The sequence below is a fragment of the Hetaerina americana genome, unplaced genomic scaffold (genome assembly GCF_022747635.1).
Source record: "Hetaerina americana unplaced genomic scaffold, ioHetAmer1.1.p SCAF_12, whole genome shotgun sequence".
NCBI classification, from domain to species: Eukaryota; Metazoa; Arthropoda; class Insecta; order Odonata; family Calopterygidae; genus Hetaerina; species Hetaerina americana.
In genome coordinates this window covers 21,207,059-21,223,299 of record NW_027286292.1, presented here as the reverse complement: position 1 = coordinate 21,223,299, position 16,241 = coordinate 21,207,059, and positions in this window count along the sequence as shown.

Genomic DNA, 16,241 nt, shown 5'->3' with positions numbered 1-16,241 from the left:
TATATATATATATATATATATATATATATTACAATGCCTTTAATTATTCAGAAAACTTCGGCTCGAATCACTCGATCACATTAACGATTTTTGTCTAGGATTTACTTCATTGAATCTATAAAAGTAACATGGAGAAATAAGTAATTGATATTCTTCAAAGGTCAATCCTTATCAATTTGCGAACGTTCCACTTATTGTATTATTTCAGTCAATAAAACACACCTGAAATTAAAACATGTTCTCTAAGCGTGAAGCAAAACACATTGAAACAAGCCGATTTTGGGCGGGATTCCTTTTTCATTCGAGTTGCAAGAAGTAACAAGCCATTTGCCGGGTCACATATAGTGGCTAAAATCGCATAGCTTCCTATCTCACGAAGGCTATTTCATGGTGATAAATGGACGCTGGCGAAGGGTTGGATGATTAATTCCTCGCTCTATCATTGCCATTGATGGCATTTTCGAGAACATTATTTATCCCACTGCCCTCGGGTTCCGCCAAATTTGGACGAAAAAAGCAGGGGAACGTTAAAGAAGCGACGCAGTAATTCATTTTTAACATTCTCGTTGCGAATGAATAAATCACTCTTTTACCACCGTCTCGGGGGAAGGGATGAAAATTAACGGCCTCCATCCTCTTAAGGTCGGGAAATTTTGCAGTTGTATTTGTTATTGCGAGAGTGATTTCCATCTTTGCTTGATCTTTCTTGCTAGAACTCCTGTGGAACAGTAAAAACTAAAAGGGCTTTTATATTCGGAAATCGAAACTTTCCGCTGGATTTTTCTCTGATCGGAGAATCTATGTCTTGTTTAATAGAATGATGCTAGTGCTACAAGTTTACAAGGGAAAGTTGTTTTGGTATCGACTTGACAAGAATAACAAATGGAACAAAGGCTTCAGAATTAGCGTCCTTGTCAATTTGAGTTCACTTGAGCAACTTCGCTGGATGTATGCCAATCACACTGATTGTCTTTTCCTCATATCTGTCAAGCTATCCACAAAGTACGTGATTTTGAGGATAATTAATATAAAATAATCGTGAAGAGGCTTTGAAATAAGCTAAAAGTAATAAGCAAAAACCATTTCCTATAAATGCTAACCGTTATAGTTGCTATGTAGCTAGACCAACCCTCTAATAAATTGTCTGTACTCTTAGGAGTTCAAGTTCTCCAAATTTCCGATAGCGTTCCTGGCCCACTTGATAAACATAACAGTTTTAGGTGTCTCTTTGTGGAATTCCTTCATGATGAGGATAAATAGATCTAAGTAACTGTTAAAAAAAAAAAGCATTCGCTCTAAGAAAGTTTTGTGACATGAATTGTTTAAGTTAAAGCTGAAAGAACGTGAATGATTAAAATTTTTCCCTGCCATTCAATTCTCCAATTAATTCACTCTCAAGCTTTTTTGATAACCGATAATGTTGATTACGGTCATAAATTCATAAAAAGTTGACCAGAAATATTAAGGAAAAAGAGAGTTTTAATGCGTCTCCAGGATGTAGAAGTGGCCAACGAATTATTGAGAAAGTGCCGAGACGTGTGCATTATTATATGCCGGGGATATTACCGAGTGATTGCTTGAATTGCGCTATATTCCCCCAGCCGTTGTGTAAAGAAATATGAAGAATAACCGTCGGCTTTATATCAAATTAAAAACCATACGTGAGCCGAGCGTGTTTGTCATCATTGGCCCCGTCATGGAATCCCTGCTTGTACGAGGGTCATCCGGAAAGTAGTACCCGTTCGTGCCGCATGAAGTGCTGACGACGCGAGTAGCCGCTGGACGAGGTCAGATAGCTTCAGTGGCTTGTCTGCCTTCTCTGAGCCAAGTTGCGTGACGCTAGCATTGCCTGTGTTGTTTCTGTGATTGTTTACAATGTTTAAAAAAATTGAGAACGCCGCCAGTTGTGAAGTGAGGGCAGTGATTAAATTCCTCAATGCAAGAAACGTTCGCCCATGTGATATTCATCGCCAATTAAAGGAGGTGTATGGAGACAATGTAATGGACGAGTCGTCTGTTCGGCGGTGGTGTCGCAACTTCAACATGGGGAGGGGGAACACACACGACGATGAGCGTTCGGAGAGACCGTCTGTCATTACAGACCAACTGGTGAGCTCAGTTGACGAATTCGTGAGGAACGATCGGCGCGTCACAATTGATGACATCTGTGAGCATTTTCCCAATGTTTCTCGAACAATTGTTCATGAAATTGTTAAACACCATCTGCATTATGCAAAAATTTGTGCAAGATGGGTCCCTCGCGTATCTCAATGAGCTGGCGGCGAAGGACTATGCAGCAGGAATACAGAAACTTGTCACACGTTATGACAAATGCCTTAATTTGCTTGGAGATTATGTTGAGAAGTAGTTTAAAGTATCCTCTTTCAAATAAAATTTTTTATGTTTGTTAATATTTACTTTTGTGTCTTTATTTCACGAACGGGTACTACTTTCCGGATGACCCTCGTATTTCTACAGCCATGCGGGCCTTGCCCCACAAAAGGAAGCTGTCTCGTGGCAAAAATAAACAAGGCATGAATGATTTAATAAAATCGAGCCGAGTTAAGCGCTCGATGAAAAATTTGAGAATAGCTCAACCATCCCCTCTCCTCACTCCGGTCGCTTTTATTTATTCCAAGGATGAGGGATTCACCCAGTGAATCCGCATTATTAGAGCCTGCTGTATTTATGAGCAAGAGACGGAGAAGAGATCTGCCAAACCACTACTGATCCCCGTTCAAGGTGATGGAGTATTAGTAGGAAGAATGGCTGCAGTAAGGAATCTGGAATGAGCTTACTATACATGAAAATAAACTCTCGTGACAATTGCACACGATATGCATTAAATGTTGAGTTGAGAGCTAATGATTTGTTCTATGCAGAATCTAAGAAGTTAATGGTCACCAAGTATCTAAGAAGAATTTGTCAACCCACCTCCCAGTTATTTAGCTTTAAATTGTACGTTCCCGTTCCCCTTTACTTTTATTGTGTTTCTTGATAGGTAGGCAGAAGTATACAATAATACATGAAGAGCCCTTATATGAAATTGCTCAATAATAATAATAGATATATATATATATACATATATACATATATATATATGTATATATATATATATATATATATATATATATATATTGTTATTATTAGGTAATCTACCGGTTAAAGTAGGTTTTTGGATGGACAAAGCTACTAAATAAGACATTTTGTGACTCCTAACAACACAAAAAATCCAGCAGCCTACTCTATATCAGGTCCCTCTTCATCCCTGAGTACTTTCTTCCTCCCTTCATCCCGTCCAACATCCCTATCCTGTTCCTTCCCTTTCCTCGTTTGCCTAACATTCTCCTCTCAATTACAGTCTTCAACATCTCACTGCCGGCCAATTCCCCTTCATCCACTTTTCCTGCCTCCATAGGATTTCTCCCAACAACCCCCTTTCTTCGTTCACCATAACAAGTACTTCCTCATTTGTTTTCTTCTCTGTCCATTTCACCTTCTCCGTTCTTCTCCACACCCACATTTCAAGAGCCTCCAGTCTACGTCTATCCTCCTTCTTCAATGACCACGTTTCCACACCGTACATAGTTACGCTCCATATAAAAGTTTTTACGAGTCTTTTTTTAATATCCTTACTCAACGACCCTCACATCAACTCCCTCCTCCTTGTGATAGCCTCTTCTCTAGCGCATATCTTCTCCTTACGTCCATACTACTCTGACCGTGTTGGTCCAAAACACTACCGAGATACGTAAACTGTTCTACCCGCTCTAGTTTTTCCCCTTCTATTTTAATGTTTAGCTTTTCCTTTTTCTTTCTAGAAAATCGCATTACCTTTGTTATATTAATATTGATTTTCATCCCATGCCTATTGTACTGAATTTCCAATACACTCAGCACTGCTTGCCACCCCTTGGCTGACTGACAAACTAAAGCTTGGTCATCAGCGAACCTAACTGATTTCATGAATTCCACGCCCACGTTAATTCCTACATCCAGTTCTTCCCATGCCTCTTTAATAATTTCCTCTACATACTGGTTGAAAAGCAAAGGTGAAAATGGGCAACCCTGCCCTAAACCTCGTCCTAACACTGCCCATCCGGACTCCCCGTTCCCCACTCGCACCTGAGCATTCTGAGACATATACAGATTGTGGATTAGCCTCCAGTACCACCAATCTATTCCTATATTCTTCAAGATACTCATATGTTTTTCCCAATTCACTCTTTCAAACGCTTTTTCGAAATCTAAGATCCCGGCAAATACCTCCTGGTTGTGTTCTTTATTCCTATCGATTAATAATCTCATTACTGCAATGGCATCACGCGTACCTCTCCCCTTCCTAAACCCAAACTTGTCATCCCGTAAGTAATCATTTGCCCTACTCTCTATCCTTTTGCTTATGGTCCTTAGAACAACTTTAGCTGCGTGGGATAGCAAACTTATTGTCCTTTAGTCCTCACATGATGTAGCCTTTACCTTTTTCGGAATAGGAACTAAAACTGATCTCACAAAGTCTTCCGGCCAGATTCCTTCCTCATGGATACTAAGAATCAGCCCATATAGCCTCACCCTCCCACATTTTCCTAAACATTTCAATAGTTCCGCGAGAATGTTATCCAACCCCACGGTCTTATTTAGTTTCATTTCCCTTAATGCCCTTTCTATCTCATCGTCGAGTTTGCCTGGACCTAAGCTATCTTCTCAACGTCATGTTCCTTTTCTATGTCTAACTTTGTTGGTCTAAGTTCTTTGCTATATAGTTCTTCTATATATTCCTTCCGTCTCTCTTGGATCGTTCCTGTGTCAACTATTATACCACCCGCCTTATCTCTAAATGTTAGCATAGATCTTCTTGTCTCACTTCCCGATAAAGATTTAACTTTGCTGTAGAGCGCACCAATTTCACCCTTCCTTTGAAAACTTTCCATATCTTCACACTGCGTCTTCCACCAGGATACCGTAACCCTATTTGTTTCCCGCCTCAATTCATTGTTTAACTCTTTGTACTTATTTTGCCTATCTCTGTTTTTACATTCTTCCATTTTCTCCTCTCATCCATCTTTGTAACCATCTCATCCGTGATCCATGGTTTCCTAGTCCTTGTAGCGTTAACATTTCCAATAGTGTCTTTTACTACTTTCTACCACCCTTTCTTGATACTTTCCCATTTTTCTTCGAGAGTACTCATACCCTTTACCATCCTTCATAATATACTCTACCGCCTGTTGGTAGTCCTTCCTTTTTAATCCATTTAATGCTTCTACAGGTACGTTCCATTTTATAACCCGCCGCCCTTGCCTTATCTTTTTGAAACGGACGCTACATTTCATAACCACTAAATCGTGGTCAGAGTCCGCATCATGTATATATGTGTGTGTATTATATATATATATATATATATATATATATATGTATATGAAAAGACTTTTCAAAACCTTAATATGGAGCGTAATTATTATTCCGGCGCGGAAACATGGTCCCTGATGCAGGATAAAAGAAGTAGACTAGGGGTTTTCTAAAGGTGGGTAAGGAAAAGAATGGAGAAGGTGAATTGGACCGAAATGAAAAACAAATGAGGAAGTACTGGGTGTTGTGTGCGAAGATAGCGGTTTGTTTGTAGAAATCCTAAGGAGGCAGGAGATGTGGATGAAACGCTCTACCCCCTGGACTACCGCGACACACATACTTATGCCATGTATACCTATTTAATTATATGTTGAATATATATATATATACATATACGAGGGTCATCCGGAAAGTAGTACCCGTTCGTGCCGCATGAAGTGCTGACGACGCGAGTAGCCGCTGGACGAGGTCAGATAGCTTCAGTGGCTTGTCTGCCTTCTCTGAGCCAAGTTGCGTGACGCTAGCATTGCCTGTGTTGTTTCTGTGATTGTTTACAATGTTTAAAAAAATTGAGAACGCCGCCAGTTGTGAAGTGAGGGCAGTGATTAAATTCCTCAATGCAAGAAACGTTCGCCCATGTGATATTCATCGCCAATTAAAGGAGGTGTATGGAGACAATGTAATGGACGAGTCGTCTGTTCGGCGGTGGTGTCGCAACTTCAACATGGGGAGGGGGAACACACACGACGATGAGCGTTCGGGGAGACCGTCTGTCATTACAGACCAACTGGTGAGCTCAGTTGACGAATTCGTGAGGAACGATCGGCGCGTCACAATTGATGACATCTGTGAGCATTTTCCCAATGTTTCTCGAACAATTGTTCATGAAATTGTTAAACACCATCTGCATTATGCAAAAATTTGTGCAAGATGGGTCCCTCGCGTATCTCAATGAGCTGGCGGCGAAGGACTATGCAGCAGGAATACAGAAACTTGTCACACGTTATGACAAATGCCTTAATTTGCTTGGAGATTATGTTGAGAAGTAGTTTAAAGTATCCTCTTTCAAATAAAATTTTTTATGTTTGTTAATATTTACTTTTGTGTCTTTATTTCACGAACGGGTACTACTTTCCGGATGACCCTCGTATATATATATATAATATGTATACATTTATTTATTTATAATTTTTTATATTTATATATATACCTCTAACCGAGTAATCAACCCAAAGGTTGGTTTGGTAGAGACGGTAGAGTTCACTCAGTGCTAAGCCCGACGGCGATTGAAGTTCACATATCAGGGTAGGGTCAGTTCCTTTCCCTGTGCTAGTCATGGTTCCCCAGGAAGATCTAGTAACCCGAAAATCATATAGCTTTGGTGGAGCTGCTGGTACCCAGAGTAGCCTGCCGGGAAGTAGGTTGCCGCGAAATCCGTACCAAAATGGCTAAATTTCAGCCAAAAACAGCAACGCCTTAACATTGCTAACTCTGTCCGTAACGTCCCAATTTGCTCGATAGGGTCACAACTGGTGAAGAATCAAGAGTTTATGGTGTTGACGTTGAAATTAAGCTCAATTATCCCATTGGAAGCTGTAGCACGAGCCTGGGCCGAAAAAAGGACGCCAAGGTCGTTCAAATAAGCAAGTTTTGCTTAAATTTTTCTTCGATTACAGGGGCGTTGCACATTATGAATTCTTGCCACTGGGTAGAGCGGTATATAAGAAATATTACCTGCAAGTTATGCGCAATGCGCGATGAAGCAATCCGCTACAAACGCCCGGATTTGTGGAAGAATATAAATTGCCTTTTGCACCATGATAACGCCCCTGCTCACACATCGATACTTGTGCGCGAATTTTTGGCCAAAAATAAGAAAAAATAAAAGATGCCGCAGTCACTGCATTGCCCAGATCTGGCCCCCAGGGACTTTTTCTTGTTCCCGAAACTGAAGAGGCCCATGAAAGGGCGACGCTACGCTATGATTGACGAGATGAAGACTGCATCCAAGGAGCTGAACAAGATGACAAACAATGATTTTTTGAAGTGCTTCGAGTATGGAGTGAAACGTTGGCACAAGTATAGAATATCTAATGGGGATTAATTTGAAGGGGATAAAATAGATATTCATGGATTCATAAAAAAATTTAAAAAAAACACAAAAGTCGCGATAATATTTGAACAGACCTCAGATGCTGGAAGAAAAGTGAAGGGGTATCTACAGGCTGCAGAGAAAATGACGAATAATGGAAAGGAGTTGAGTACTATCTAGAAAAAATGGAAATATATTTAAAAAGGAATATCAAATAGAACTTTAGACACTGTTAATAGGAAAATGTCAAGGGAACCATGGATTACGGATGTCATGATTGGAAGAATACATTAAAGAAGGATTTAGAGGAACGTAATTTAGTAGGTAACAGGAAGTTTATATAATCAACTAAGAAATTGAGACGGGTAACAAGTAGAGCAAAAGAAGCCTTGTATAAGACGCAAGCCGAGGATATGTGAAGTTTGCTGAGTAAGGGTGAATTTGGTGAAATAGGGGAAGGTTAAAATACTGTTGGGAAGTCATAGTTCCTTAGGTTGTGTATGCGTATACGAGTATATATATATATATATATATATATATATATATATATATATATATATATATATACACACATGTATACTATTGTGTGGGTCGCCGTAGTCCAGGGGGTAGAGCGTTGGGCTACTGACCAGAGGGTCCCGGGTTCGATTCCCGGGCAACACTCTGAGCACTTGTAGTTCCACCCAAACTATGTCATTTTTCGGGTACCAGTTCTTCCTGGGAAACGAAAACCGGCACAGGGAAAGGAACAACGAATGGCAAAGGGTTGTGTGAATTTCACATGCCGTCGGGCTTAGTACTGGGTGATCTCTACCATCACCTACTAAACCGACCTTCGGGTTGATTACTGTGTATATGGTTTTATATACTATTGTAGATTTATTTTGTGATGGTTGGCAGAGCAGACACGTAATATTTTCTGTGATTTCATGAATTATATTGCTGGAAACGTCTTTTATATTTCAGGTCCAAATGCTATTATAGCGCCTTATCCTTCGTTTGGGCGGATAAGAATTGGAATTCCGACGTTTTAGAATTTTGCCGATCAAAATATCTATTCTCCCTCTTAATCACACCCAATTAGCCATGCTTATTTTTATAAATATTGCCTGTGCTTGGGAATAAACATTTCTAAGGAGAGTACTCCTGCTCACCTGATATTCACCCTGTCATATACAAATAAGCAAAACTTGATTTTTGCATTTCACTAAGCGGCATTCGTATTTAGGTATAAAAATATGGAATACAAAATAGTAGATATTGGTCCATGGTTATTAATTTGGCAATTACCTACCATTAAATGAATGGAAAACTCCAATAGCCGTAAACTGTTTACGGCTATTGGAGTTTTTCATTCATTTAATACTACTAGCCGTAAGAGCTCAATTCTATCAAAACTACCTACCATAATTGCCGGTTTAAAATTTTTATTTTAAAATAGATGCTCTAGTTTTATCACATTCCACAAATTTTCTTTTATGGCCCGAGTACCCTAACACTGAATGTTATATATGGAAGAGTCCTTGGATTGAGACATGTCACATAAAATCAATAAACGAGTTAGTTTCTTTATCGTTACAATTAAAATATAAACTAAAGCGTCATTTCTTTGAAAATAAGCATTTAAAGTATATATCTTAGCCCTTATATCGCTTTATAAGATTTCTTCATAAACACAATACAGTTTAAGAAGTAAGCCCATATCGACACTGCTCAGTGACCAATCCCTAAACCGACCAGCGGGCTCCTTCTTAAGAAATGGCTCAGCTCTCTTCGTTTTGCCAACGCCAGGAATAAATCTTTGCTGATTTCTAAGAGGAATAAGGCCAACACCTGTTTGCTTCTCACGGATTTCAGAATTATGGGATTCTCAGCTATGGCTGCATGTAGGCGCTGGGGCAACTTTTTGGGACTTTTCAATAAACTCGAGGTAACTTTTTAAAGATTATAAATAAGAACTTAACTACATTCAGTAGAAAATTCTGTTCCTGAGAATTAGGCATTAATTCCACTTGAAGCAGTTTAAAATTAATATAATTACATAGCTTGGAAGAAAGCACACAAAACCATAATAATATAAATTTTCTTCAGCTGCCTATCTCTTATAACATTACAATATGAGTTTTTTGTAATCTTGTCTCTTAATCTTAATTTAAAAAACTATTTTAATGGTTTATGAAATGCATTGCTTTGAATTTGTAACATCCGTTAAATAAACTAATACATGTTTGGGGGCCGGAAACTGGAGACATTGATCTCTTTTGGAGATCATAACCCAGATCAAAGTTAATAATAATAGCAGTAGAAAGATAAATTTAGACGGTTAAGCGTTGCCTTATTTATGCAGATAATTTTCAAAAAGTAGAAATAAAACTAGTTCGTATCCACAGGCCAAATTAATAATAGAGTGCTACTGGTTCCGTCTATGAATTCATCACCAGATACAATTACATCATCATAACAATTTGACGAGGGGCTAAATATCGTGTCAAAAATTGGAAGATGGGATGGAAGTATGTTTGCATTGGGGCCAAAGGAGATGAAAGTCAGATTAGTTGGCGGGTGAAAAGCAAGTGGGAAACACTGGTATATAAATAAGAGGGGAATGATAAGATATCAATTGTCAAATATCCGATTTCTTCCGATGAGTTTCATTTAACGCCTCATGCATAGGAATATCGGAAGGAAACTTCAAAGTGAGAACAAACGAACACATTCCAATCAATCTGAAAAATCACACTTTTTTGATTGAGCGCTATCATTAGAGCTCCCGTTCACCAGAGACTATACATTTATTCCCTTACACTTTGGGGGAAATGGAGCTCGTCTCAAAAAGCTTGGGCAAATGGAGAATATCAGATATACTAAGAAAAAAATGTCAATTTGACGAATTTCGTCCTCGTTCCTTATCGTTGGCCTCCTATTTATACTTTAAAGTGATTTATCCTCACCTGGCACACCAACTACCATACTATCCATTTCCGTCACAATGTATGCGTATAATATTTCGGAATTTGGTTGCGATAAAATTGTACATGACAATTTCTACGATGCCTAAAGGCATGAAAACAGTTATCCTCTTTTTTTAATTAAATTAAACTTTAAATGCTAACAAATTTTATTTAAACTTTGGGAGAGAAAGCCAATTTAGGTGCCATTAAGCATCATTAAATGAACATTCTTATCCTGTACTGTTTTTATTTAAGCTTCCTTAAAAACCTCATGTATTTTTTGGTATTTGTTTCCTTACATCTTTCATCTCCAGAAAATTTTAATTCAGAGAGTAATTGCAGTTTTTTCATTCATAAATGAAGGGCGGAAGTATTTATTCAGCTGAACAGTTAGGCACAATTAATATTAAGCCGTCTCATTCCGAGTTATTGTTCAACGTGTGGCACACATAACTAGGATTGATGGTATAATCTTTTTTTGAATTACCATGATATATAAAAGGTTGGTAAAAAAATATGGGCGTGCAAACTTTTGGTTTAAAATGAAAAAATTTTCACTCTTTGCATTTTTATTTAAGATGTAGGTTGAAATCGCCATAAAATTTTCAGTGCGCTAACTATAAATTCAATGCAGTTATTTTGCGTAAAAAATGCTTGGGAAACAATATTTCCCGGTGTTTGATTCCAGGGCATAGTTTCTCTTACCCGCAGTGATTAATAAGAGTGTGAACCATCGATGACACACATATTTCACTGACACAGCTACGTACCCGTATGGGAATCTTTAAACTCCAGTTGAATATCAAATATTAAACTTGCCTATGGCATTGACATTAAAGGTATTTATCGCGTTTCGTGATGAATCATACCATGATCTATTACCGAGTAGGCGTAGCGGCCTATGAGTATCCTGGGATTTCTGCCCATGGAAACTGATTCTAGCTCCTGTTGCGAAGATTGAATCAGTCAATCTGTATTCCGTCCATCATGTCCGTCGGTTGCCCCCTTGAATCATTAGAGAGGTTCGAGGAGCACAAACGATTGCACGTGCAATCCTTAGGAAATAGACAGGGACACGTGCCCTTGTTGAGCATATTATTATCTAACAAAGAAGGCGTTTTAGATGCCAACATCCTGATGGCTAATCTTCATGCTCCCTACTTCAACTTCACTTGGTGACCCACAGACCACAGTATATCAAACTATATTTAGTCAAATGTGATTATAGCATTTAGGTTTCGGAAGTTGCTCATTTGCAAAATTGTCATTGAGGAAGAATTTTCCATATAAAAGAATGATCGTAAAAGGATTAAATAATTACAAATACTTAGCATTGCATCTATATAGTCAAAGGTTAAATTAAATAGAGTTGCTTGTTCAAAAAAAATTAAACAAATGGACATAACCTCCCGAACTGCCATCAACTCTCCCTTTGGCGTAGATTTTGGGCAATGAAGCCAGTATAAGATCATACTCTTACCTAACTAACTCCAAGGAAAGTAATGTGCGTTACTCCGAATGGAAATATATTGTACATTTCTCTAACCTGTGCCATATTTTCACACAGAACAACAATGGTTTTATCCAATATTTCAGATAAATGAATATGTTAATTTTTATACACGTCAATACAAACACACATACTCACAAACACACACACACACACACACACACACATACATATATATATATCGATTGTACGGAAAAACTCACACGAGCGGCACAATAATAGGCTGATACAATATAACACAAATAGAATAGAATAGCAACATTTATTTGAAAGGGCACTCACACGGTAAATTGTTCGAGCTTTCGGCCCTCTCAGAGGCCTTCTTCATATGAGACTGAAAATATGCTGTTGCTGTGGAGAGGGGAAAGAGGTATGGGCGGGGAGGGGAGGTGTAGAGGGAATGCTGGGAGGGAAATTAAAGATGGTGGTTAAGGGTGGGAATTTTGAAAGAACGGAAAGCTAATATGTAGGCGGATTCACGAGTTCTCACCTCTATATTGGTGGCTGAATCAGGTAGGGATTCTAGGATGCTGAGAGGAAAACACTGGTCGAATGAAAGGTTGTGGGAATAGGCGTGTGAAGGGATAGGAAGAGAAGAGAGTGAGGCAGAATTGCAGGAGTACCGTTGATTATTCATTCGAATGGATAAGGGGGTAATGCCTATGTAAATGCCTATGTAAAAGGAAGTGCAATGTTTGCATGACAAAAGATAAATAATGTTTTTTGAGAGGCAATTAGCGTGGGAACGAGGTGAGGGGGCAATGAGGGGATGTAGGGAGAGGGGAGTAGGCATAATAAGAAGAAAGGTTTAACATGGGGGGAGGTTGCAAGTCGGGGAAATATCAGGAAATTTGTCACGGGGGGGCGCCAAAGTTTTGGTGGATCTCAAAAGGTTTTTGAGATTGGCGGGTCGTCTGTATGCGATAGATGAGCATTAAGGTAGTAAGGATGAGGTCGCGTCATTGTCATGTAAAATTGGAAACAGTTCTTTAAGGAGGGTTTTCAGTCTGTGTGATCCGGGGAAATAGGTGGTGCAAAGGTTGACTTCTGCGTCAGATGTGGGCTTGTTTTTGTGTGGTGTGTGTGGTCGGGTGGAGCGGTGGATTTTATTTTGTAGTAACTTTTCTGGGTAACCGCGTTTGAGGAGTGCAAGATGTAGATTGTCAAGGTATTTGTTGAGAGTGGCCGTGGTGTTGCAAATTCGGTGTCCGCGGATAGAGAGAGAGTTAGGAATCGAGCGTTTCGTGTGTTGAGGATGACAGCTTGTGTGGTGTAGGTATTGCTGATGGTTAGTTGCTTTGATGTGTAGTGAAGTGGTGAAATTGTTGTTTTGAAGTGAGATGTCTGTGTCAAGAAAGGTGATGGTGGAGTCTGAAATGGAAGAGGTGAATTTAACAGTGAAAGATGAATTTAAGGCGTATAAGAAATTGTTGAGAGAATCAGAGCCATGTGCCCAGAGAATAAAAATATCGTCTATGTAGCGGACCCAGAAAAGAGGTTGGAAGAGTTGCTGTGACAGGAAAGTCTCTTCGAGATGGCGCATGAAGAGATTGGCGTATAATGGTGCCATCCTCGTTCCCATCACTGTGCCTGTTGCCCGTCCTATAGTTTCCAGTTACAATTCTCCCACCAAAAGAATCTCCGCATTCCTTGACCACCACTCACAACCACTTGTACTCTCCTTGCCCTCATTCACGAAAGACACATACCACTTCCTCAACCGTCTAAATTCTGTCTCTATTCCCTCCACACCCAACCTACTTATGGCCACCATAGACGTTACCTCACTTTATACTTCTATTCCCCATGCATAAGGTTTATCCTTCCTCCGGCATTATCTTTCTCTACGCCCCCTACCCCAGGGCCCCTCGACAGAATTTCTCCTCAATCTTGCCACTTTCGTCCTAACTAAAAATGCATTCGCTTTCCAAAATTGTTTTTACCTACAGACAACACACACACATAAGTATATATATATATATAAAGGTTCTGAAACGTTAAAACAACATATGTGAGTGCCCTTTCTTTGTGTTTCTATGGTTGAAAAATCTACATCTGTGTTTTTGTATATTTGTGCGTCACCGAAGAGCGTTCCATTTCGAAGATATTTTTATATCTGGCTGATACAGCCGATCAACTTTTTGTTCGCCTTCATCTTGTCTCTGTTCCTGTTTGTCTGCCATCGCATCGTCGCCGTGAGTGTTCTGCTCTCTTTCCTTCACCACTGATTCCCTCCTTTTTCCTTTACTCCTTATCATTTCCTGCCTTCCCAATGAATTACCCTAACCACTTTCAACTTTGGCTGCGCCAATTCCACATAAATGCATATAAAGTAGCCCAGTATGCTAGATATTCCGAGTTCCTCACCTCATGTTTATCCCTAGGCATCATACCTAATGGTCTCGTCATCAAAATACCTCTTTCTGGTATCCCACCTAGCCTTCACCAACACTTACACACCGTAATATTTCAACAATTACGTGATCTCACGTGTGACGTTCCCTTGCACTACCTCTCTCTTTTCAGTAAACATCGTTCCAACTTTCTGTTTCTAGCCAAAATTAAATCCAATTTAGCCCCTCATTTAATTCCGTCACTTAATCATATACTTTCCTCGGCACTTCGAAATCTCACTCGAAGACGAGAGTGCCTCCTGAAAAAGCTCTCTACCCTCACCCAGTCTTTCTTCAGCGTGGGACTTTCCCTGCCGCTTAAACAATCGCCGCTCCCACCCGACCCTCCACCCCTTTTTCATTCAAAACCGGGTCTAGCAACTCTTGACAACCTGCAATATCCTCCGTGCAAAACACCCGTTTTCCCCAGGCGTCAACCGAAAGAGTCCCCGACCCAGCACCCCACACCCGAAAACGGAAACAAAGTAGTGAACCTTTCGTCCGTGCCCCTCGATAATAGCGAGCTTTCGCTACTAAGTAAAGGCCTCTCCTTCTCCCCCACCCCGAGAACCAACCACGTCAACATCGTCACCGACACTTTAAACTTCTGCCGGAATTAACGCTGGCACGCCCATTGGAAATCCCAGCCTTTCCCTTCGAACTCTTCCACCATTAACCCAGCACTTACCCGATTCCGTCCAGCCTCAGAAAACGAACCCAAACCACTCCCATCAAACCACCCAATTGAAACCTTTATCAATCTCCTTCTGACAAAGATTTCCGATAAAAAATTCATAGATTCCCTTAAGCCACCAGGCAACCTTTCCCCCTCTGAGAGACAAGCTCTCAGACGTTTAACGTCAAGCAAAGATATTATAATCACGACGGCGGTCAAATGGTCATCCGTTGTCGTGCTAAACAAAGAAGACTATAACGCTGAGGCATTTCGCTAATTAAATGACCTTTCCTGCTATGCCCCCCTGCCCCAAGACCCAAACCCTTCTTATTAAAAGGATATTCTCTCTTTTCTTTCCAATTTCGGTCCCAAAGAAGGTCCCTCCTCCAAAGATATATCCATTCTTTCACCACCTAATCCTAAGACCCCCCATTTCTATTTGCTACCCAAAATCCACAAAACCAATAACCCCGGACGCCCTATTGTTTCCAGCTTCAACTCACCCACTGAACGAATCTCCGCATTAATAGACCACCACCTTCCACCAATAGCCACTTCACTCCCTTCTTACATTAAAGACTCCCACCACTTTCTGATAAATCTACACTCAATCCCAACTCCGCACAACACGACCATTCTCATGGCCACGATAGACGTCACATCTCTGTACACCTCCATTCCCCAGAAAGAAGGCTTAGAAGCCCTGAAACATTACCTCTCCCTACGATCCACACCACACACCCCATCCACAGATTTTCTCATCGAACTGAGCCAAATCGTTCTCACCAAAAATGCTTTTCAATTCAATGACAAAATATATTTACAAAAAAATGGCACTGCAATGGGCACGCGTATGGCTCCTAAATACGCCAATCTTTTTATGGGTAAACTAGAACACGACTTTCTACAACAACAAACCCTAAAACCACTCTTTTGGGCCCGCTTTATCGATGATATTTTCCTCCTTTGGTCCCGCGGACGCGAAACTTTATCCTCTTTTATTTTCTCTCTCAACTCCTCCTCCTCAGTATCATTTACTTCTTTTATATCCGACTCGAATATTACTTTCCTAGATATCGACATTCAACTCCAAAACAATACGTTTCACACCTCAGTCCACATTAAACCAACGAATAAGCAACAATATCTTCATTTCGACAGCTGCCATCCACCTCATACAAAGCGCTCCATCCCATTCTCACTCTCTATCCGTGGCTTCCGTCTCTGCAACAACACCCCCTTCCACCAGAAATACTTGGACCAGCTACAT